This window comes from Canis lupus, chromosome 18 (genome assembly GCF_011100685.1).
Source record: "Canis lupus familiaris isolate Mischka breed German Shepherd chromosome 18, alternate assembly UU_Cfam_GSD_1.0, whole genome shotgun sequence".
NCBI classification, from domain to species: Eukaryota; Metazoa; Chordata; class Mammalia; order Carnivora; family Canidae; genus Canis; species Canis lupus.
The window spans coordinates 28,040,028-28,064,952 of NC_049239.1; the positions used below are offsets into that span (position 1 = coordinate 28,040,028).

General features: G+C 38.5%; 1 non-coding gene across 1 annotated transcript; it reads right to left on the reverse strand.

Annotated features, from left to right (window-relative positions):
* Nucleotides 1–224: 224 nt before the first annotated feature.
* LOC119864310 lies at nucleotides 225–393 on the reverse strand. Its single transcript, XR_005373702.1, has one exon. It is a non-coding gene; the product is annotated as a U1 spliceosomal RNA (small nuclear RNA).
* Between the last annotated feature and the right edge of the window lie 24,532 nt (nucleotides 394–24,925).

The window sequence follows — 24,925 nt, forward strand, 5'->3', positions numbered from 1 at the left end:
AGAAATAAACAGAACTGGATACCCTCATCGCCAATGTAACACGATGCCTGGTTTAGGATTAAAAGGAAGAGTAGACAATTTAAGACTCAAGGGCCTCTTTTTTCATGATAAACCAGAGGACGAGTGAGGACCGAGGCTCATCCAAGGGCTTGAGCAGAAGGCAGTGAAGCCAGGCCAGCAGCGCACGTATCCTGGATGTGTGTGTGTGTGTGAACATTCACTCATGGGGGAAAGCACGACTGTCGCCATCCCCCACCCCCCCCGCTGCTACCACAAATTAGACACTTGAGTTTCCCTCATTTGGGGAAATCGCAGGGGTCAGCACATCTCGATTGTGGTGGATAAGGCCCCCCTGGGAAAACCAGCTTCACGATCATGGTAACCCCCTGCGCCCCCACGAACGTTCCTCTGTCCTCTTCTGTCCTCTTGCTCGGTACTTACTGTATTTGAAGACCTTTGTTTTTTTCTGTTTCATCTTGGGGATTTGTGTTTAATTTGTGACAACTGGACAATACAATACAGGTGATTTTTTTTTTTTTTTTGCATACTTTCTGGAGAGTAGATGTGTAATTCCGATCCCATGAGGCTTCCCAGTCATGTGGGGTTTCATCACTGGGCGCAGAAGGGAACACGGTATCTGCTAACGCAGCCTCTCTCATCGGTCTCCCCTTTGATTCGGTTTCCGAGGTAGTCCCACGGCACTAAGGCCCCTTTGAAAAGCCCTTTGAGATATTTTTATGAAAGAACCACGAGCTTGGAATTGCATCCAAATCAAGATGCTTACTTGCTTAGAAAGATGAGATTAATTCACTGTGAGAATTGCATAGAAAGAACATCTCTTTTGAGTTGCAAAACATACCAACGTTACCACATCTCGGAAAGAGACATCATAAAGCATGGTATTTGGGGGACCGAGGAGAGATGGACAAGGCAGTCACCCTGTTCCGTGTGACAGTGAGCTTCCCAGTGGCCGGGGCCATGGTCACCTGGCTAGGTTCAGCACGAGCCCAGCGTCGAAACCATAATACGGGGCTCAGGGAAAGCTGGTTCAGTGAAGGCATAGATGTGTCTCTACGTGCCATCCTTGCAATTATCATGGCCCCTGATCCAGTGCCTGCTATTTGCCAGGCATCGTGTCAGGTACTTTACATATCTTATTTCTGTTTTGAAGGCTTTTTGGAGAACAATTTCGAGACTGACTATAAGCTTACAGTGCATCTGTTCAGTTCACAGTGCTTCTCCATCTGGAAAGCCTGTCTCCGGCCTAATCTACAATCCCCTCAACAGTTGCTCTTGTGATACATGAGCCTGTCCTCTGGTCACCGTGAATTGGGCCAGGATATTTACTGAAACCAGGATATTTAGATCCGCTCTCCCATGAATTTGCAAATGAAGCTAAGACTCGAGAGACAGGAGGTGGTTGGAAGAGTAATATGCAAACTCCAGAATTGTGATTCTCTAGCAAAAGAGAATGGGGCATAAAGCAGGTGCAGAGAAGGAGGCAGAGATCAAAGATAGAGTCTTGACATTTATTCCCAGTATCTGTTTTTACTTAAAACTTAGCTTGAGATCCCTGAATTCTAAAGCCATCCTCTCGTTGCTTAAACTAGCTAGAATTGGTTTTTGAAAGTTAGAATCTTGGCTATTATAGGGTATAAATAAATTATATATACATGCATACCTACGTCCTTAGAAACATGTTTTCTCAGCCTCGTGGCACATCCCACAGTGGATATTATCATCCATCTTCGAGATGAGGATACAGGCTCGGAGGTTGGAAGCCGTCTTCCCGACACAGCCTACTTAGGGTAGTTAGAGTTGGTATTGCGCTGAGGTTGGGCTAGCTTAACAATCCCATGGTCTTGCTGGCCTGAATATCATGCCTCGTGTGGATGCATTCATTCTTTTTGCATGCATTTGTGGACGTCCTTTTAGGTCAGCGTTTCAATTGTTCCACCAGGGTTGCCAAGTATTTGTAGATACTTACATGGTGTCACATCCGTATTTGTCCATGTAGACTGCCAAAGGCCAGCTGCTCAGCTCAAGGTTGAGGAATCGTCTTCGAGATTTCTATCTGTACCCCATGCACCATGCTCTCAGGAAAGATGAAATTAAGGAGAGATTAGCTTTCAAAAGACAGAGAAAGTGTCATAGATTTCTGGTATCACTAAAACCTTTCAATGTTAAGCACTTACTGAGCTGCTGTGTATGTTTTACCTGGATCAGATGCCCCCTGGTGTGATTTTGTTCCTGGCCTTCAGGCAGAATGTGGCTGCGATTGTCAGTGGAGTGGTAATGAACACCTGCTTTCAGAGTTGTTGTTGTCTCAGTGGTGCCCTGAAGAGGATCCCATGATACGATAGGCCAGGACGGTCTCAAACTTGCTATGAAACACAGAGAAGTCATGTGATTTTCCCAAGGTCACAGAACTAGTTGGTTGCAGAGGTGGGGCTTGCCAGCTAAGAATGTACGGCCAAAAGAAATCATTTAAAATAATTTACATTATTTTTCCTTTTTATTCCTCCAAATCACAGCACATGTTGATTAGATTCATGTCAGATCCATTATGCATGCTGCCCTCACAATCTGTCTTTTCCTGAATTAATGAAACGTAAAATGGGAAAATTACAGGTTTTATAGTTAGAATCTATAGGTCTTAGGGTACAGTATAAAAGCCCATTGTTAATTTCATGTATTCTGACTTATTTTATAAAATTCTATCTTTTTTGTATTAAAGCTTAAAATTTCTCTAAATATGGAGAACTAAAAAAAAAAAAAAAAATCACAATCACTAAGTCATTCTCCAAAGCCATTATAGCCTTAAAAAATGACATGAATCATATGTCATAGCACCTTAAGTTTTATAAAATTTATTCTTTCTGTATATGGTAACATACAAGATAGATGAAATGTAGACAATATGGTTGATACCTCTGGAAGTGGAAATTATTCAGGTTTGCTAATGCCCAAGAGAGCTTCTAGACATTATCTTAATAATGGTAATAATTAGTTAGAACTCCAGTACCAGCTAACACTTACAGAATATTTACTGTAACCCAGCTAATGTTCTGTTTTATATGCATCAGTTCTATCTTCACAACCACCCATGAGGTGGGGACTATTGGTAGCCCATTTTACAGATGAGGAAAATGAGGTTTCATTTGGTCCTGGCACTTCAGAGTGCTACTTTCTAGGTAGGAACAAGGTCTGTCCCATTCTCGGTCTTAAAATTCAGCCCACGTGTGTATGTAACACTCATCTGGCTGCAACTGTAGTGTGACTGTGACTGTTTCCCAAGTGAACTCTTCTTATTGAAACATCAGGGTTCATAAAAATTCACCCCTTCATAAAGTTTTTTTCTTCTAAGGAATTTTCATGGTTTCTTCATCCATGTTCCCTTGACCTCCCCCACCCCCCCAAAAAATAGTCAGCCACTCTACTTTGGAACATCATTGACTTCCTAAACAATTCAAAGGACAATTTTTATTTATTAAGTTATTAATCGCTTTATGACACTTGACATTTTAGTGATTCAGGGCCTTAATGACTCCTGAAGTTCTTAAAGCATTTCCTGCATGGACTTGCAAGGCACCATCCTCCACAGCTCCTCCTCCTGGTTTTCTGATCATTCTAGCTCTGTCTTCACTGTATTCCTCTCTTTCTCTGTTTGCTCATTAAATGATGGAAGTCCATGGCTTAGATCCTAAAGCAAGATCCACCATACAGAATGACATTTAGGATAACAAAAGATCTCAATAAATGTTATCTGAATAATTTACCCCATGCCTGTGGTTTCAATTATGACTCATGAACTAGCAAATGTGAAAAACAGAGCTCTTAAGCTTAGGAGCTTCTGATCCACCTCTAATGCCAGGCTTACTGTTACTATACCCTATTTCTCTCTCTCCCTCCTTTTTTTCTGGATGATTTATTCCTCCTTTATTGCCTGTTTCTCACTTACATACACACACTGAGGCCAATGGGATGTTGGGCATTGGGCTAGATGCTGTGTCTGTGGTGGTACCTTCGTGACAATTATTACCTCGGGGAGGCACCAGCCCTTTATACTATTTCTCTGCCTTTTTTCCTTTACCCTCCATTTCATTTTTCACATTCATGCTGGAGTATTCTTTGGAAAATACCTGTCACTATTTAAAATCCTTTGATGGCTCCACATTAAATATACAGCAGAGTTCCAACACCTTTGATAGCTCAGAAGACCCTTTATAATTTGACTCCTGCCTCCATACCTAGCCCCAGTTCCTCCATTCTTCCACTGTGCCCTGTATTCCAGACATGGCAAGGTCTTTGGTACTTCTTAATCATCAATGTTTTTCTTCATGTAGGCACCTTTTTGCATATCATCTTATTGGGAGTTGGTAGGGGAATGAGGAGAAGCAAAAATAGCATTCCTCTTACCTGCCTGCGTTCAGATTTAATTTAGGGATAAACACAGAGTAAGATAAGTATAGAGAGTAAAATGTCACCTTCATCCTGACAACATTTATATTAGAGTTGCTGTTTATACTGCTAGGCAAGCAGACCCTCTAAATCCTAGAATAAACACCCTTATGCCATCTTCCAATCAAGGGCAGCACAGGCAGATATTAGTTGCACCATATGGGCAGAGGGTCTTTCCCCCTAAACTGATGGCATGGTCCAGAGAGAGAAGACCAGCTGTCTGTGGGTGGGCCAGCTCTCAGGTGCAAGGAGAGCATGCACAGCCCAGCTCTCCAAAATCACCATCACTCAGCAGAATTAGTGAAACTGCAGAGCTCCTCCAAACTCTAAATATTTTTAAGTGAATAATGACATTTTCTATTTTATTTTACTTTATTTTATTTTATTTACTTTTTTGAAGTAGGCCCCATGTCCAGAGTGGAGTCTTATCTGGGGGTTGAACTCACAACTCACAGCTCAAGACCTGAGCTGAGATCAAGAGTCGGAAATTTAACTAACTGAGCCACTCAGGTGCCTCTGGATTTTTTTTTTTTTTTTAAGTGGAGAACAAAAGCACCTCACTTTGCCTTAATTCAAAGAATGGAATTGATTAGCCACAAAACTGAAGAGCATGGCACTTGAATTTTTTTTTTTTTTTTTTTTTTTTTTTTGAGTGTGGTTGATTCCAGGTAGTGTTAGAGAACTTGATTTGTCTTCATCTTTGCTCTCCTCTCTCTCTCGATTCCAGCAGTCTCAGGCAGGTTCTTTCCTTGCTGGCTCCGTTACGAAGATGGCCATCAGCACCTGGCAACTATTTGTGAAGCTCATCTATCCCAATGAAAAGAGAACTCCACTTTCCAGATAATTCTAGCAAAAGGCCTAGAATGAATGATATTAGGTCATCTAAACCTATGAAGTAAAATAATGCCCATTTTTGATCAGACTCGTCCCTCCACCCCCACCCGTAAGCTTCTAGGAACTGTGGTTAAAGTCGGGATTAACTGAAGGACTGAGATGAGGAAGGCGTGTTTTACCAAAGGGGTATCGGGGTGCTGTTTCAGAAGAAAGAGGATCTATTTCGGGCAGGCAGACACAGTAAGCGTCCACACACGCCTTGTTCTCTGGGTGAGTGTACCTTGAACCAAGGTAGACAGGTTGTTTAGCATCAGGGACACCGAGTCTAGGTGACACAGTCTTTTCTAGATTATGCACATTGTTAAATTATACTTCTCCATGATTCTGTTGCAGCCAGCCAGGAGACTACACTCATGTTTTGCTAAACTGGAAATCAGACTTTGTTGAAATAGGTGAATTGGGAAATCTCTTTGCTATACAGAAAGTACTGTTTTTCTGACAATTGTTGAAAAAGAAGCCTGTTGGAAATGAGGCAGGAAGCAGAAGAAACAGTAATCCTAGTCCCTGCTCTCACACAAAAGAAGGGTACATGCACCTCGGAGTTTTTCTAGTCTAGTTTCTCCTAGAATCTCTCTCTCTCTCTTTCTCTCTCACACACACATGCACCAACACACACACAGACACACAAGTACACTCTCAAAGGACAAATCATTATCTCGCCCAAAAATGATAAAACACAAAATAAATACGCCAGCTTCCATCCAACAGAAATAAAACTACTTCCAAAATTTCAACTTAATGGTATGTGTCAGATTGTATTGACTCACTGTGAGAGAAAAATTGCAGTATTACTCATTCTGATTTAAAATATCATATTTAGAGGTCTCCACGATACGCGACGATCAGCAAAAATGGACCCTTTGTGCTCAGCCGCACGTGGGCAGGGGGGTCTGTGGCAGTTTTGCCAGGGGTCTGCTTGTGCTCAGTCCAATATGGCCTAATTTTATTTTCCTCACTGTCTCTCTCTGTTGTGTTTTTCTTTCTTCCTGTTTTTTTTTTTTCTTAATGTTTGAAAAATACAATAGAATTGTCTTCTCAGCATGGGGATATCTGCATGTGTTAAAATTACATTTTCTATTTTAAACTCACTCCTTTTTTAATTTAAAAGGACTTGTCAGAACATGCAGTGTTTCTCCCCCACCCCCCCACCCTCCTAGAGAACGGGAAATACATAAGCCTGAGATCTCAGAAGAGGCAAAAGCCAATTTGTAGAGAAAACAAACACACAAAAACAAAGAAAACAAAACATGGGACATTCTGGCTGATTCTATTTGGATTGGAATCTCTTTTGGGATTTGACACGAAGACCCTCAGCACAAAAGAGCAACAGCAAGGACTTGGATTTTAGAAAAAGAATCTCCTTGTCTGGGAGTTGTTAGGGGAGGCACTAACTCCCTTTTACTTCAGTTTCCTAGAAGACATTCAAGGGAAATTGCTCAATTATTAGTATCTATACACAGGTATATTCTGTGAAACTTAATGACAACAACATTTATTACCATATATGTATGTATATACACATATAAACACATCTCCCATCTCAGCCTCATAGTGTGGTTTATTTAGGGGGCCCTCTCCCTCCAAGGTAATAAACCACTCTACCATCAATGAATTTGGATTGGGTTATTATGATACAGGTAAGAAAACTCACATTGATTGAAGGCACCGTGAGGAACGCTGTGCTACATCCCTCAGAGCCTCCTCGGGACTGTCTGCCCATTTCCTTAGCTGCCTGAAGTGTTGGCTGCTGAGGCTCACAGCTGAGTTCCACGGGGGAATTCCTCTACCAAGGAAAGCTTATCCGTCACAGGCTACTCCAAGTCCCCAGGGGAGTCCTCTTCCCCTGACTAGTTGGTGGGTAGGTAGCAAAGTCCACTCTTGCTTCAATTCCGGGCATCTATCTAGGGCCTGCCTGGACTCCAGAACCCCCTGAGGGACTGGCAGGGCCTTTGGTGCCATCAGATTGCAGGCAGCTTCTCCCTCTGACCAGTCCTCTTTCTATCACCAGTGATGGGTGTTGATCAAGAGTACGTGCTCTCCTTGATGAACCTTCACACAAATCTTCCTCCTGTTGTCCGTTTCTAGAAACCCTGGCCCAAGGTGAGCACCCAGAATAGGTGACAATTAAATGTTTGATATTATGGTATTTACCAGAGACACTTTGATTAACAGTATGAATTGCTCTACAGAGTCATTTAAGCAAAGGAAAAAATGTAAACGCTTTGCCATTTTATGCTAATTCTTAATGCATTGCTTGAATATTCATAGCTATGTATACATAATGCCTTATCAATTAATCTATAGCCACCCTATCTGTGAGATATATGAATGTACCATAAAGTCAACCCTGCCCCGAATGCTGTTGGCTCACTATAAGTAGGACCAGTGATTTTATTGGTCTTTTTTTTTTTTTTTTTTTCTGGTGTTATGCAATGTATAATAAGGGAATGTGTGGTCGTCAGTGCCTGAATGCCACTTTCAGTAATAGAAACGCCTTCTGGGGAAATAAGATTGGTGCCAGAACTAGAATATGGAAGCAAACTTGAAATTATTTCACTTCTATTTCAGAATGTTTTTTTTTTAAAAAGGAAAAGGCAGCAAGACCATTTCGAGGGCTGCCAACCACACTGAGGCATTTGAATGAGAATTCCTCTATAGCTTTCTATAACCTACTAAATAGAAATCCAGTGTTCTTAGGTAGGTTATCTCAGCCTCTGTTCAATCTAGTGCCAAATTACCTTTGCACATTATCACCCACAGTCTCCCTTCATGAGCACTCCACATTTTTGGCCAAAGTAGATGGAGCTATTCCCTGAACAAAAATAAAAACAAATATGTAACATAAAATAAAAAAATAAAATGTCCCCTCCAAGATAGAGGGAGCCCACTCTGTGCCATTCTTTCTTGCTGATTACAACCGCAAATTCTGGACAAAACAAAAATAAATTGAAAAAAAAAAAAAAACTAACTGAACTCTCTGAAAATTAAAAAAAAAAAATCAGGCAGGTGGAGGAGGGTGGTCAAACTGAAGAAATACCTTCAAAAGAGATAATCCTCTCCTCTTTTTTTTCCCCAGTTTTTTTTTTTTTTTTTTCCCCCTGAGCTGGAGTTATGCTAGTAGTGGAGGAAGCAGTAAAACTCTGAAAGAACCCCATATTTTTGGTGAGAGACACAACCAAGGAGCTGTGTCTGAACCTGCAAAACCTTTAGGTCGCTGCTGACCTTCATGTACGGGAAAGATGCAAATTAGTATAGAAAAGTTTTTGAAAACTAAATTGACATTGGAAGTAGCACCTAGAGAAGGTAAGTAGAAGTGAAGTTAGAAGCAAGCTGTCAAATGCCTGCCAAAACAGCTACAACAACAACAAAAATCAATATTCTGTAGAGGATATTAACAGGACCCAGCATCTATGAAACCTAATTTTCAAGTGTTTAGGGTACAATCCAAAATGAGTCAATATGCAAAGAACCAGAAAAATGATACAAGTTCTCAAAGGAAAAGACTATCAATGGGTGATACCCATGAGATGACTCAGATTTTGGAATTCTCTGGCAAAAACTTTAAGGAAGCTACTATAACTATGCTCCATGGTATAAAGGTAAACACAATGGAAATAAATGAAGAGATAGAACATTTCAACAGAGAAAGAGAAACAATAAGAAACCCACTAAAAATGTTAGAACTAAAAAATACAATACCTTAAATAAAAATTTCACTAAAAGGGTTCTAAAGCAGAACGGAGATGACAGAAGAGAGTTGGTAAACTTGGAGATACAAATTTTCAATATGAAAAAAAAAAAAGAAAAAAAGAAGATTCAAAGATGAACAGAGCATCAGGGACCTGTGGGGCAATGAAAAAATGTCTGACATAAGTGTCACTGGAGTTTTCTCCCATAATGAGAGTAGAAATATATTTGAATAAATATACCTGTAAACTTCCTATATTAGGGGAAAATCATACATTTACAGATTTAAGAGCCTGTGAAAACCCCAAACAAAATGAATTTGAAAGTGAAAAATCACCCAGACATATCGAAATGAAACTGATGAAGACCAAGGATACAGAGAAAAAAATCTTAAGGTAGCTGGAGAAAACAAATATATTACATTTGAAGGAACGAGGATTCACATTACCTCTCATTTCTCAGAAACTATGAAGGCCATTAAGAAAGCGGAATAACAAATTTAAATTGTTAAAATAAAAGAACTGTCAACCAGGAGTTCCATATCCAAAATATCCTTTAAGAAAGAAGATGAAATAGAAACTAAGAGAATTATTACCAGCAAAATCTACTCCAAAAGAAATGCTAAGGGAAATATCCAGGCTAAGGGAAAATGTTACTAAATAACTTGAAAATTCAGAATAAAGCAAGCAAAAAACATAATAGATATCTGGGCTAATTTACAAGACAGTTTTTTCCCTCGAGTTCCATAAACTATTAAAAGTGAAAATTATAGCAGTGTCTGGGAAGTTTGTAAATATAGATGTATGTATGACAAATATAACGTGAGAAGGGACAAGTAAAGTAAAAAATGATTGTAAAACTTCTACATTTTACTTGAAAAATGTTAGGTCTCTATATATTGTGAAAAGAAGTAGTCTCTGGAAAAACTACTAGAAAATAATACAGTAAAATATAGCCAAAATGACAATAGATACATAAAAATTAGGGACAGATGAAAATATATGAAAAAAATGTAATATCCATGATAAAAACTGTTAGAAAGGTAGGAATAGAAAAAGGTTTCCTTAACATGATAAAGGTTAGTACAAAAAAATGTACATAGTGAAGAATGAATGCATTCCTCTGAGATCAGGGACAGGTCAAAGATATATGCTCTTATTGCTCCTAATCAGTATCATACTGGGATTCGTAGCCATTGCAATAAAACAAGAAAAAGTTATGAAGGACATATAGATTGAAAAGGCATAAAATTATTAGTTGATGCCATTGTCTATGTAGGAAATCATAAAGACTCTATAAACATGCTCTCAGAACTGGAAAGTAATCTCATTAAGGTTGTAGAACAGATCAATATGTTAATATCAATTGCATTTCTATATGCCAGCAACAAATAACTAGATATCATCATTTTAATAGTGTCATTTACCATAGCACCAAACAGCATGAAATGAGCATAAACCTGAAAAAAATACATGCAAGATCAGCATGCTGAAGTTTACAAAGCATTCAAGACAAGATTAAGTAGAAAGATTTATCATGACTCAATATTATTAAGATGTTAGTTCTTCCTAAATTGAGTTATAGATTCAGTGAAATCCCCCCCAAAATTCTAGCAGGATTTTTTTATAGAAATCAACAAGCAGATTATTAAATGCTTTTGCAAAGTCAAAGGAACTAGAATAGCCAAAAACTTCTGAAAATTAAAAACAATGCTGTAGGACTCACATTAACTGATTTTAAAGCTTATAAAGTCATAGCAATCGTAAGTGGTTTTCAAAGGGGGGATGCATACACGGATTTTTGGCAAACTTGCTAAGATAATTCAAAGGAGAAGAGGTAATCTTTTCAACAAATACTGCTAGAAAAGTTGGACATTTATATGTGAAAAAAATTAACTTCAACCCATATTATAGATCTTATACAAAAAAAAAAAAAAATGGGTAATACCTCTACCTGCAAAAACTGAAACTTTCAGATTTCTGTAAGAAAGCAGGGGAAAAAAAAAATTGTGACCATAGATTTCACAAAGAATTCTTAGACTGGTCACCAAAATCCCTGCCTCTAAAAGGAAAAAAAAAAAAAAAAAGATAATTCAAATACATTAAATGAAAACTTATGCTCTATGAAAGATAACAATAAGAAAATAAAAAAGACAAGCCACGGTATGGGGGAAATGTTTTTAAATTTCATATCTAAACAAATAATTTGTGTCTAATATATATAAAGAATTCTCAAAATCCAGTAATAAGAAACCAATCAACCCAATTTAAAAAATGGGCAGAGGAACTATATAAAAACTGCTCTACAGAAGATACTGTTTGACAAAGAAGCATATTCAAAGATGCCCAACATCATTAGCAGATGGATTAGTTTCCTAGGGCTGCCATAACAAACTACCATAAACCAGGTGACTTAAAGCAACAGAAATGTATTCTCTCAGAATTCTCTAGGCGAGAAGTAGAAAAACAAGGAGGTATCAGGACCATGCTCCCATTGAAGACTTCAGATAAATTTTCTTGCCTCTTCCTAGTATCTTATAATTGGCAGTAATCCTTGTAATATTATTAATAATACTAATCTTAAAAAATTCATATTGCCATATTTTCATGTGGATGCTGGGAAACTCAAACTCCTACATGTTGTTGTTGGTGATTCAAAAATGGTACAGTTATTTGATTCAAACAAAAGACAGTTTGTTGGTGTTTCATATAGGTGAACATATACTTCTCCATCTATCTCATTTTTTCACACCCAAGAAAATTGAAAATTGATGTTCACACAAAAAAAATGTCTACTCAAATGTTGATAGTGGCATTATTCATAATTTTCTAAAATTGGAAACAACCCAAATGTCCTCCTCGTGGCGAGTGGATAAAATCTATGATGCATCTACATGATGGAATATTATCAGCAGTGTTACTGATATGCACAACAATATGGATGAAACTCAGATACATTATGCGAAGTGAAATATCAAATTCAAAAGACCACGTTCTGTCTGACTCCATTTTTATGGTATTCTGGAGAGATAAAAATCACAAGAAATAACAACAGAAATCAAATCAGTGGTTGCTAGGGGTGTGGGTGGTAGGAAATATAGACCACAAAGAGGCGCAGGAGAATACTGGTGTGATTCAGTTGTATATCTTGATTGTGGTGGTGGTGTCTCTAGGCATTTGTTAAAATTTATGAAGCTATACATCAAAACTGGTGAATTTTACAGTATGGAAATAAATACAATCCAGCAAATAAAAAGCTGGTGCAAGTACCTTGTGTGGTGTGTGTTGGGAACATAATAGTGTTAGTTCCTTTCTTCTCTTATGTGTCAAGGACATCTACTCTTACTGCTCTTTTATTTGTTTGCTAATTTTACCTATTTACAGTTTTCTTTTTCTTTCTTTCTTTTTTTTTTTTTTTCCCTTAGAATGCTTGCCCCCTCTCCTAGCAACTTGATAAATCATCTCATTAGGAAATTCTTGCCGTGCCTGTTACATTCTTTGCTGCTTTGTCATATGCCTCAATCTGATCTTGTTTGGCCTTCCACACATGCAGCCATAATAACAATGTCTCTTGTGACCTAGAAATTGCCTGGTGACTTTCCATCCCTTGAAATTTATTTAAGAGGCTCCTTTTTTTTGTCCTAATTTCAAGTCCCATGAAACTCCCAAACCTTGTCAGTACCCAAGGGCTTACACCCTTGTGTTCAACGAGCTCCTACTACTACCACTGTAGGTGTTGTGTCTTGAGATAGAAAGTTGAGGCCCCCTCCCCCCAAAAATAAGATTTTGTTTATTTATTCATGAGAGACACAGAGAGAGAGGCAGAGACACAGGCAGAGGGAGAAGCAGGCTCCCTTAGGGGAGCCTGATGTGGGACTAGATCCTGGGACCCTGAGATCATGACCTGAGCCAAAGGTAGACTCTCAACTGCTGACCCACCCAGGCATCCCTAGGCCCTTTTTTATTTGACCTCTTTTTTGTTTTATGGCAAAAGCCACTGATGTGACAAGTCTCCCAGTCAAGCAGACTTTACTAAAGATTTGTGAGAAGGAACACTCAGAATGTTAAATGCATATTATTCACTCCCATACTTAAATGTTTCGGTGGCCCATATCTGAGGTACCCTGCAGCCACCCACAGATAGCCTGGTTTCTATCTCTTCTGTACTTTCAAGGCCTATTATCTCTTCTCTCCTCCCACCTCTTGCAGGAGCATAACCAGTTTCTTTTCTGGTCTCATAAAATGTAGTTTCTCCACTAGTTTCTGCTTCCTTGCTTCCCATTGGTACCCACCCTGAGCAGCTTCTCAAGATCACTTCTCGAAGCCAGGTTCTCCTTAGGAGGGAATTCTGTTGTAGGATGTTTTGATAGTAAAATGTACTCTTTTTTTTTTTTTTTTAATAAACTGAGGCACCTATCCCTAAATCATAAATATTTATCTTCATGTCCATTTTTCTCACTGTCCCTGAAATCAAGAATGGGTTTCAAAAATAAAAACAAAACAAAACAAAACAAAACAAAACAAAAAACAAACAAAACAAAACAAAACAAACAAAACAAAACAAAAAGAATGGGTTTCATCTTCCTCCCTTTTGCCCTGAAGCTTACACAGTGGTGGGTATATAGTAAATATTCAATAAGCAAATGAAAGTCCCTTAGTGCATCCAGGCTGCTATAAGAATGTATCACAGAGTGAGTGGAACATTGTGGAATAAGAGAAAAAAAAATATATATAAATATTGCTCTCTACCTGGGGTATTGGCACAGAGCTCCTAAAGCTGTTGGAATTTCCTAAACGATAGGAAAACTAGCAGCATCTTTTGCGCATATATTTGGTCTTTGACCTTGGGTCCTGGCACGGAGCTCCTAAATCCCTTGGAATCTCCTGGGTGATAGGAGTGATTGGCATCTCTCAGTGGATCCCCAGGTAGGAATTGGTCACCAGAAAGCTCAAGCTATGATTAGAAGCTTGGAATTTTCAGCCTCACCCATTCTCCCAAGAGAGAAGAGGGAGAAAGAATGCAGTAATAATTGGTCATGCCTAAGTGATGAAGCCTCCGTAAGAATCCCAATAGCTTGGGATCCCAACAAGGTTTGGAATAGCTTCCGGGTTGATGAATAGGGGGAGCTGTTGAAGAGGTGACATGCTCCTGGTAGGCATGGAAGCTCCACTCCGCTTCCCACGTACCTTTTCCTGTACATCTCTTCCCTCTGGTTGTTTCCAAGTTTTATCTTTTTATAACAAACAAGTGATATAGTAAGTGTTTTTCTGGCTTCTTTGAGCTGCTCTAGCAATCCTGAGAAGGAGGTACTAGGAACCCGTGGTTTATAGCCAGTAGGTCAGAAGCACCCAGCTGGCGTTGCAGAATTGCTTAATATGTGGAAAATCTCCTGTGTGGGTGACCAGAAATACCAGAAGAGTTATATGTGAGTAGTAAAGGAAAAACACACAGGAGTGGGTTTTTTCCTTTATGTTTGTAAACAACAAACATGTATTTGCTAGGTTCTGTAGGTCAAGGAGTTCAAGAGCAAGGTACCAGCGGATTCAGTGTCTGGTGATAGCTCACTTCCTGGTTCACAGATGACCTTTTCCCCTGTGTCTTCACACAGTGGAAGGGGTCAGGGAGCTATTTAGGCCTTCTTTTACAAGAGCACTGATCCCATTTATCAGGGCTCCTACCCTCATGACCTAATCATGTCCTAAAGTGCTTATCTCCAAATACTATTACATTGGGGATTAGGATTTCAACATATTTGGGGGGGTATATTCACCCGATAACAGAAAGAAGAGCCAGGCTTTTTTTTTTTTAATATTTTATTTATTTATTCATGAGAGACACACAGAGAGAGAGATGCAGAGACATAGGCAGAGGGAGAAGCAGGCTCCATGCAGGGAGCCTGACGTGGGACTCGATCCCAGGACTCCAAGATCACACCTTGGGCTGCAGGCGGCGCTAAACTACTGAGCCACCGGGGCTGCCCTAGCCAGGCTTTTTTTGCACATCTTTACACTCTTCCTCAAACCTGCAACATTATCTCTACTGTTTCTCTATCATTTCTTCACATCCTTGAAGCTCCTACATCCCGTACCTGTGCAACTGTGGTGCCTTTCTTCACCTCTCCAGATCTTGATCCTCTGAACTCTGAATTTTATTTTCACTCTCTTCCACATCTTCAGTGAAGGCAAGAGTTGTGTTTAGTGTACTTACATAAAGTTCTCCAGTATATTATCATTTGATGAGAAGGTAATAAATGCATTCATATATTTAATCACTATTTATTGAGCTTACAATTTGCCAATCTCTACCCTAGGAGCTGGGTATATAGCAGGGACTCACATTGAGAAAAGCCTTCCCCCAGTCCCAAAGAGCTTACATTCCAGTAGTGAGAATCTCAGAAAAAGCATAAAACAAATACATATATAACATGTATTTGGTAGTAAGTATATGAAGATAAGGTAGGGTTAGGGGATAGACAGTGTATGCATGCATGCTGGGGAAAGGGTCACGTAGGAGGAGGAACTGTCATTTTATGAAGATCGTTGGGCAATATCTAATAAGATGAAAGTTAAATAGAAACTGAAAAGAGACGGGGGAGGGCCATACAGATATGAAGGAATAAAGCACTCTAGCATCCCATATATCTTGGGATGAACACCTTATAGTTCACAAAGGAGAAAAGGAAGAGGAGAATGTTATGTAGATGGAGAGAAATATCTCAAAGTACAATAGACATTCACTAACCCTATAGGTGGTTTAGGGGATCTGATAAGTGAGAGTGGGAAAAAGCCATTGTTTGGGAGCACAAGGCAGTGGCTTCTTTCACCTACTGTTGCAACCAGGTAGGCTGAGCTCTGTTAGAGCGTATCTGGGCAAGCGGCACCACAGAATGGCTCTCCTAAGTGCTCCACCTAAAGACGTATCCTGCTCATTCCTGTCATATCACCCTCCATCTTTGTCTCATAGACAGTTTTAAGTGCAAAAGATACCATTTAGGCTTTGAGTTTTGCAAAGAGGAAATATCAAAAGTTGTCAGGGGATTTGATTAAGGCAAGATCTTCTTTGGTCACTGAGAAACAGTACTTGATTTCCTATTTAATCACAATGACAATAAAAAATTTTAAAAGTAGGGGGTACCTGGGTAGCTCAGTGGGTGAAGTGTCTGACTTTAGCTCAAGTCATGACCCTAGGGTCCTGAGAATGAGGCCTATGTTAGGCTCCATGCTCAGTGGGGAGTCTGCTTGTCCCTCGTCCTCTTTCCCCACTCCTGTGCGCTCTCTTCCCCCTCGCCAATAGATAAAATCTTTGAAAAAAAATTTTTTTAAGTAAACATAGGAGGTGACAACATTAACTCTTTCGAAATTGAGAAGTCTTGGTAATCTTAAATAACCTAGGACAGGATAAAGTTAACATGAAGCATGGGAACTTTTTCTTACAAGACACAGAATTTTTGCCTTCAAGGCAGATTACTTAGAAAGTAAAGGAAAACCTTTTACAACCTCCTAGAGAGACCAATACTCTAAGAAAAATGTAAACATAAACTCTCATTGAAAATATTATAAATAAACCCATTATGTAAACCTTAGGTAGAATTGACCAATACAAATAAAATTCCATTTTCACGAACCTTCTACAGTTTTCTATATCCTTTCAGGTTTTTTCTTAAGCTTTTCTCCAACTTATTCTGGAACATTCAGTCATTTTACTTTAAGACAAATCAACTCTCTTTTTTATCTTAAAAAAAAATCTCTTAGAGTACACTTTCTCAAAATGGCCAAAATAAACACATTCATTAACAGATAAAAATATATAGAGCTGCTCTGTACCATTAAATGTATCTCTTATATCTCTGTATCTCTTAAATATAAGAGAAAAACAATTATATAAACTTAAAATTATGCTTTGTAATTAATGTTACAGTATTCTTAAAATTTTTCTAGTTATTTAATGACTATTTGTTAATGAGCTCAATTTGCAGCAGTCTAAGATTTTAAATTACGTAAATATTTGGAAATTATCTTCAAACTTACATACTAAAAATATTACTGTTTAAATAAAGTTTGTCAGAGTAATGATTCAATTTGGTTAAAACCAGATTTAAAATTTTCATAATAATATTTTATAAGAAATAATGCTAGCTCATTTGATCAGTAAACATGTTTGGAAAGAACATACTCAAGTAGAATATAAATGTGTACTTACATTATACTGATGACACTGATAACTCAGATAAAATATCTGAGTCTTTGTATTAAACCAAAATTATTCAACTAGTCTTACTCGTTAAAGTTTTACCTAAGTATGTGAATATGAATTCTTAAAATGTTTCTGAGTTTCTATAAAAATGTCTCTTTTTCACATTGAAATTACTTAAGATTTAATTTCTTTAATTTCTGAAATATCAAGAATGGCCAATTATATAAATGCTTATTTATCTCTTTGCCAACCACACTAGAGTTCCTTTAACATAAGGATTTCAAATGTAATTGATCAGTGCTATCCAGAGATAGGAAAATATGACTTATTCACATAACTAGAGGAGATACTTTCCTGACTTGTAGAGGGAAAAGTCCTAAACATACAGACAGACACAGAGAACTTCTAGTTATTTTTTTTTTAAGATTTTATTTATTTATTCATGAGAGGTACACAGAGACACAGGCAGAGGGAGAAGCAGGCTCCATGCAAGGAACCCTATGAGGGGCTCCATCCCGGGACCCAGGGATCATGCCCTGAGTCGAAGTCAGGAGCTCAACTGCTGAGCCACCAAGGTGTCTCAGGAACTTCTGGCTCTAATTCAAAATTTCAATCGTGAGTCCTGAGACAAGCATAAACAAATACAGATTCGCAGGCCCGTTTCAAAGACCTGGTCTCTTCTCGGTGTACATTCTTAATTTATTTAAACTCAAAATAGGCAACCAGAAAAGAACAACAAACTAGATTATCTGTCCCCTTTATCCAACAGAGATAAAAATATCTATAAATCATGAATTTCTTTTATAGAGAGATCAATAAATGGTTGATCCAGGTAGAAAAGGGAGTCTTCTGGTGACCCTATGGGAATCATGAGGAAGGATGGAGTTGAGCGTGATCTCACAATCCAGAGGGCACCATGATCCTTTGGAATTAGCCATTTCCCAGGACATGAAAGGATGGGGGAGTTTTCTTAACCATTTCTGCCTTCTAGAAGTACAGGTCCAACACTGTCGTAGCTCTTTTAGGTAGATGCTATAGTAACCCTCATATTCTAGATAAGGATACTAAGGCATAAAGAGGTTAAATCTGCTACATGGTGGAGGGGTAGGAATCAAACTTTAAAGTCTCACGCTAGCGTCCATGCTGTTAGCCAACTTCTGCACCTACTCTGTTCCCTAAGAGCTTACCACAAGGTTAAAGATGTCTTTTCCCTAGTCCATCACTATTAACCCACAGAGGAAAACCCAGTAAATATTGTTGGATGGATAAACAAAGACGAGAGTATGAGCCATCAATAGTGAAAGAAAGAAGAGAGTAAGGCAGGAAATGAACACAGTAAAATGGAGTGTGTGTGTGGGGGAAGACAAAGTAATTCCATTTTTCTGCTCCCTGGTGGTACATATTTTTCCTGCCTCTGCAATCTATAAAGGGAAAAAAGTTCTTACTTAAACCATTTTCCCCAAATTCAGTCCCAGGATTTTTTAAAAAAACTTATTTACTTAAGTAACCTCTGCATCCGATGTGCAGCTTGACCCTGAGATCAAGAGTTGCACCCTCTTCCACCCAAGTCAGCCCTGCACCCTGTCCTGGGAAATTTTTTAATAATTTAGGGACATACATTAATTACCCCTGAAAATGGAGAATGTAAATAATCTGATATTGTTACTAACAAAAACTAGAGAGCATTGACCAAGTTGGGAGTTTAACCACCTATCTTCCTATCAATAACTACTTGGTATAACTATATCTTTCTTGATTTGAGTCTCATTAAAGGCAGACATTCTATCACATTTTATCTCTGCATCTTCATCACTTTACAATAGCCCCTGAGACATAGTAGATAACCAATAAAATGTTTAATCGAATAGAAAAAAAAATACTTTGTGAAATTACCTCTCCTTTTCAAATAGGAGGAAAGGAGAATTAATTCCAGTTAATATGATGTAAGTATAACCAAAATAGACTGACAAAATGATATGTTTGTTATTACTTCCCAGATAAAATTTGCAGTGACTTGCAGTTTGGAGTCAGAATTTATATTTTATCCTATAACCCATATAACACATAATAAACACACATACATGTACATAGGAGTCAGACTGAATAGAGCTGATAAAATATCTTGATACTGTTGATCCCAACCATTTTCATATTGACAGATTATTGTACACTGAACAGAATTCCGAGATAGTTTTTAGCTAAATTTTGAAAAAAACAAACAATAGAACTATTAAATATTGGGTTTATTGTTATGATTAACATGTTAATTGAAAAATTTCAAGTAACTATTCAAATAACTATTCTTAATTATTTTTGATATAGTGGGATGACCTAATTATTTCTAACCCTAGTCCTTGTCTAGGCTATCCATTGTGCCAGTATTTATTAGTCAGTTCCTTCAGATCTCCTCAGATGTAGTTGAAAATATTTTAAGGTTATTCTTACAACTTATTTCAGTGTGAAAATAGTTCTCTTAATAAAATAGTTTGCATGTTATTTCTTCTCATAATAGTAGTAATATTTATATTTTTTTGGGAGTGGTATTTATAAAGCTTTTGTACATATCATTATGTTTGACTGTTACCATAAGCTTGTGATACAAATAGTTCATTATGACTGTTTGGCTTTTGATAAGGGTGTGTGTGTGTGTGTGTGTGTGTGTGTGTGTGTGGTGGGGTTGGGGGAGAGAGCTCACCTAGTATCTATGTCTCACAGTTACTAAGTCTTAGAAACGTGACTCCTAGTTCAATGATCATATTAATATAATAACCCAGTTGGCTTATACTCATACTTCTGCAAAGCTACAAATTAAGAAACCAGCTAGGGATTATTCTGGTAGAAAAACATATCTATGACTTGAAGAAATGATGTTATTTGTGACAGACAAAGGCTTAGTTGTCTAAACCTGTTGGGGGTCGGGGTGTGTGTGCATCTTCCCTCTGATTTTCTAAAAATTAAAACCCAAACTATTAAAACCACGTATTCTAACCTGCGACATTTTTGCTCATTCTGAAATGGTTCCCAGAAGCAATAATGTCCTTAGAATTCCTTGGTCACCTGTATCACAAACAATTCTAAATACTTTATACTCTTCTATTAGAAATTATTAACCAACATTTTGATGAGAAAAATTTAGAAGCACTGAGAAGTGGCAATCACAACACCAAAGATTGATATTGAAGAATGTATTTTGACAATAATCAGCTTTTGGGGTTTAGTTTTTAAATGGATCTTTTGGAATAAGCTGAGAACAAATAGTTGCCTAGCTAACAGGGACAAAGGAAAAGCAGACAAAAGGTGTTCCAAATTGTTTTCCACAGCCACACCACTGGTTGAGCATGGTAGTCACAGAGGAGACTTTTTCTACTCATCATTGACCAAAGCGCAGTTCTTTTTTTGGTGACTAAGTACGATCTTCCTCACTTTATGATAGGGTTCCATCCCCATTAAACCATCTCATAAATTGAAAATGCATTTAATACATTGTAATCTACAGACCATTACAGCTTAGCCCAGCCTACCTTAAGCGTTCTTAGAACACTTACATTAGCCTACAGTTGGACAAAAACATCTAACACGATGGGTGTTTTTAAGTAAAGTGTTGAATTTCATGTAATTAATGGAATACTGTATTGAAGGTGAAAAACAGCATGATTTTCAGGTATGGGATGGTTGTCAGTACATTGATTGTTTACCCTTATGGTCTTGTGGCTAACTGGGAGCTGTGGCTCCCTGACGCTGACCGACGTCATGAGAGAGGTTCAGGCTGCGTATCACTGACCCAGGAAAAGATCCAAGTTCAAAATTCAGAGCGTGGTTTCTACTGAATATATATTGGTTTTGCTCCATCTGAAGTTAAAAAAATTAAGTTGAGCCATTGTAAGTTGAGGACTGTCTTTACAGACCTTGAGTTACTCAAGCTATCACAGGGTCTTTTCATAAACACTAGTTTTGAAGTGGAAAGATGTGGACAGAACGTTATAATGCACCTATTCTTCTGGAAACTGCTCTTGAAGGAGGATGACTGAATGAGCATGACCAGAGTACTGAGGACCATCCCCTGTGGGTGGTGATGGTTACATACAAGGAGAAAGAGTCTGTATTTACATAGGTGCGTACAAGAGTTTGTGCATGAATGTGCACAGATGCAATTCAACCTTCTTGAGTTAGAAGACAGCATTTCCTTCTTAACAGGTTTTTCTAAATTCTAAAGTTTAGTGTTAGCGTCTATATCTTAATCAGCCAACACGACAGTGCTATTTGAATTATTACGAAAAGAGCCAGAAGCATATTCACATTGTAAGTACTACTTTTTATCGAATATACTGAAATGGTTATGATACTAATGGCCAGAAGTTTGCCCCTCACGCCAGGTGCCACAATGTCAATCTATGCTGCATTAAAATCTATGCCGAATTAGGAGTAAATTTAGGATAATCTCTGAGAAACATCAGACTCCCTGGTTAGGATTATTATCCTTTAATGCCAAAACCCTGTGAAAAATCCCCTCAGAGCCTTGATGAGGGTAGTGAGAAGGGGGTTCATGAGGTTCATTACCTACTTTTGGTTCTTTTGGCCAAAGGTCTAAATTAAATCAAGTTAAACGGCTTGCCTTCTTTTTTTCTTATGGTGAGGAAAAGCTACAAAAAGAAACCCCATGGAAAGGAGTACCAAGAAAAAGCATGTTTCTCACTAAGGCCTTAAAAGATACAAATTTAAGACAACCACCGAAAGCCTGGAGTGAGGCGAGGAGAAATCTATCTGTTGTCAAGCAAGAAACATCATCCCAAGATGAATCTAAAGTGGAATAGAAATCCAAAGACAGAAAGTTATGAGATACTCCATACATATGTACATATGCTCCAAACTGTAGCATCATAATTAGTTTCCTGGATTCAAGTACATATAATTTTCCCCCTTGGGGAGAAGTAAAGGCAAAGACACCTGGATTCTAGTAGTTGGAGGAAGTTCTTAAAAAATTTTTTGGGTCTAATTCAAGGCTTAATTATTCCTTAGATCCAGTGTTCCTTTGCTCCTAGGTGTGTATTCTCATTGAAGTAGTTCAATTCACAATAGAATCCTGAAACATTCTAATACTGACTTCTTGTAAATGTTGCCTTCTAAAGAAATGTTTTATATCTTAAAAGTTAGAAATAGCTTTTTTAGGTGTCGGTATTTGTTCTCAAAGCTGCTGGAGCTTTTCTTATAGTTAATCATCACCTTTATACTCTCTCTCTTTTGGAAGAAAAGTAGCAGGCCACTTTACCAATTGGGCTTTGTAAGAAATAAAGGGGATATGGAATATACAGGAGTATATGCCTAATAGCTGATCTCCTACTCAGCGATGCTTGCAAGATGAAAGAGTAACAGGCAAACGTCTAGTTTCATTAGAAGCATGAGTATACAGATTCCTTGGTAAAGGGTGTGGTCATCATTAGCCGTGTAACCAACTATTTATGGCTCTCTGTATTCCATGAATGTGGTGGAATGGTGCTTCTCCACCACTTCAAAGTTAGGTGTGGTAATATAATTTGTTTTTTTATAAACAGAATATGGGTGGAAGTAATATGTGTCACTTGTTGGCAGAAACTTTTGAAGACAGTGTGTTATTGGCCATATTTTTCTTGTGAATTTAAAGGTATAAAATCACCTGTCAAGGGGAAGTTTTTGTCAGCTGAGCCTTTGAGCGATTACAGTAAGATGTGCCCTTCCTCCAACCTGCAGAGTATACACTGTGTGAGCAAGGATTTTGGGGGTGCTGTTTGGCTGGAGTTTGTTACCACAGTGTAACCTAGTTTACCCTGACCGATGGGAAGAGGGGATAATCTAAAAACTTTTCTCCGTACAACACTACAAATAAACGACGATATAAACTATGGACTTTGGGAGATAACGATGTAACACCGTAGGTTCATCAACTATAACAAACGTAGCAATCTGGGGAAAGATGCTGATAATGCAGTGGTTATGCATGTGTGTGTGTGGTGAGGTGTATGGGAATTCCTGTAAATTTCCCTCCATTTTGCCATGAACCTTAAATGGGTCTAAACAAAAATTAAAGTATTAAAACAATATAAGTTGTCTCTAAATGGGTCTAAACAAAACAATATAAGTTGTCTCTGGTACCCAGCATCATGTTAAGTTGGCGAAGTTCTTGAAAGCAATTTCTGGAGGACAAAGTACTTGCTTTGGACATCTGTCCACAATCAACAATAAGCCAGGTCAGTGACCTTTTTCAGGTTTTGACTTTACACATCACATAACAGAGACAGAGTGTGGAAAAGAGTAAACGACAAACTAGCTAATGATGAGTTTTAGTTGATGGAGCCAGCCTTGCTCCTGATGTAGGTCCTTTGTTTCTGCACTTTGTTCTGCTTGGAATGTATTTCTGCCAGATGTTTGCACGGCTGACTTTTCATCATTCATATATCCACTCACATGTCACCCTCGAGAGTAGATTTGTTGACAGCCTTATCAAAAATAGTTCCCTGTCCCATCATTGTCTATCATATAAATCTTTTATTTTCTTCACAGCTCTTAAACCATCTAAGGTATTTCTACATATGCTTGTTTACTGGTTTATTGGCTATAAGATGCTAATAAAATAGAGGTTCCATAATCACAAATATGCTGTCTGTCGGGTTCATTACTGTGTTTCCAGACCAAAGAATGGTGATTGGTATAAAACAGGTTATGAAATAACTTTGTGTTTGAATAGGTAATTAGAGACATCTACTTCTGACCAAACCAGAGTAAGAGGGAATGGATCTTCCTTAATCCTTCCCTAAAGCAACCTGGAGAAAATATTGAAAGAATATTGGACAACAGTAATCACCGGATGGTCATCCCTGAGGACAGGGAAACAAATGAAAGAAGTCCTACCAGTTTTCTGGCATACTGCATAGAGAGTTTCCAGGCCATATCATAGGTAGGGGGGCCCAGGTGGGGCCCAGCAGTCTCCCTGGGTTGAAGAAATAGAGGCTATCCCATCTAGAATTCATAGGGCAGAGTGTCAAAGAACTGCACTCTACAGAGTGAGAAAGAGCTGTAGATCTGCAGAAGGTCCATATTGTTTTTCAACAGAAAACTGATCAGAACATGCGGGTGAGGGACTGCTAATACCAGAGCCACATGGAAGGGGGAGGTGATCAATCTCCAAGGCTTGCACAGGGCCAGGAGCATTTTATGTTCCCACCAGTCAGAGTGAGAAAAATCCCATAAACAGGGACCACCAATTAAACAGGAGGGCATTGCCTTGATAGGGGGGAAACATGATCCTTAGACTAAAGGTTCCTGTGGTCCTGCCTGACAAGATGATGAAAAAACTATAAACTCAAGCTTCTTCTAAATAACTGTGTTCCAGAACAAATGTCAGGAACAGTTGAAAAAAAAAAATCATTCTCCAGGAAGATCAAATTAAAAATCCCGGACATACTATCAAAATTACTAGGTAGGCATGGAAATAGTAACCCACAACCTATAGTGAAGGGGAAACTGGGAAACTCAACCAGTCGAAACCAATCTGAATTAGAAATAATTCAAATAGGGGGCACCTGGGTGGTTCAGTCAGTTAAGCATCTGCCTTTGGCTCAGGTCATGATCCCAGGGTCCTGGGATCAACCCTCGCATCGGGCTCCCTGCTCCGGAGGGAGTCTGCTGCTTCCTCTGCTCCTCTCTCTGCTTGTGCTCT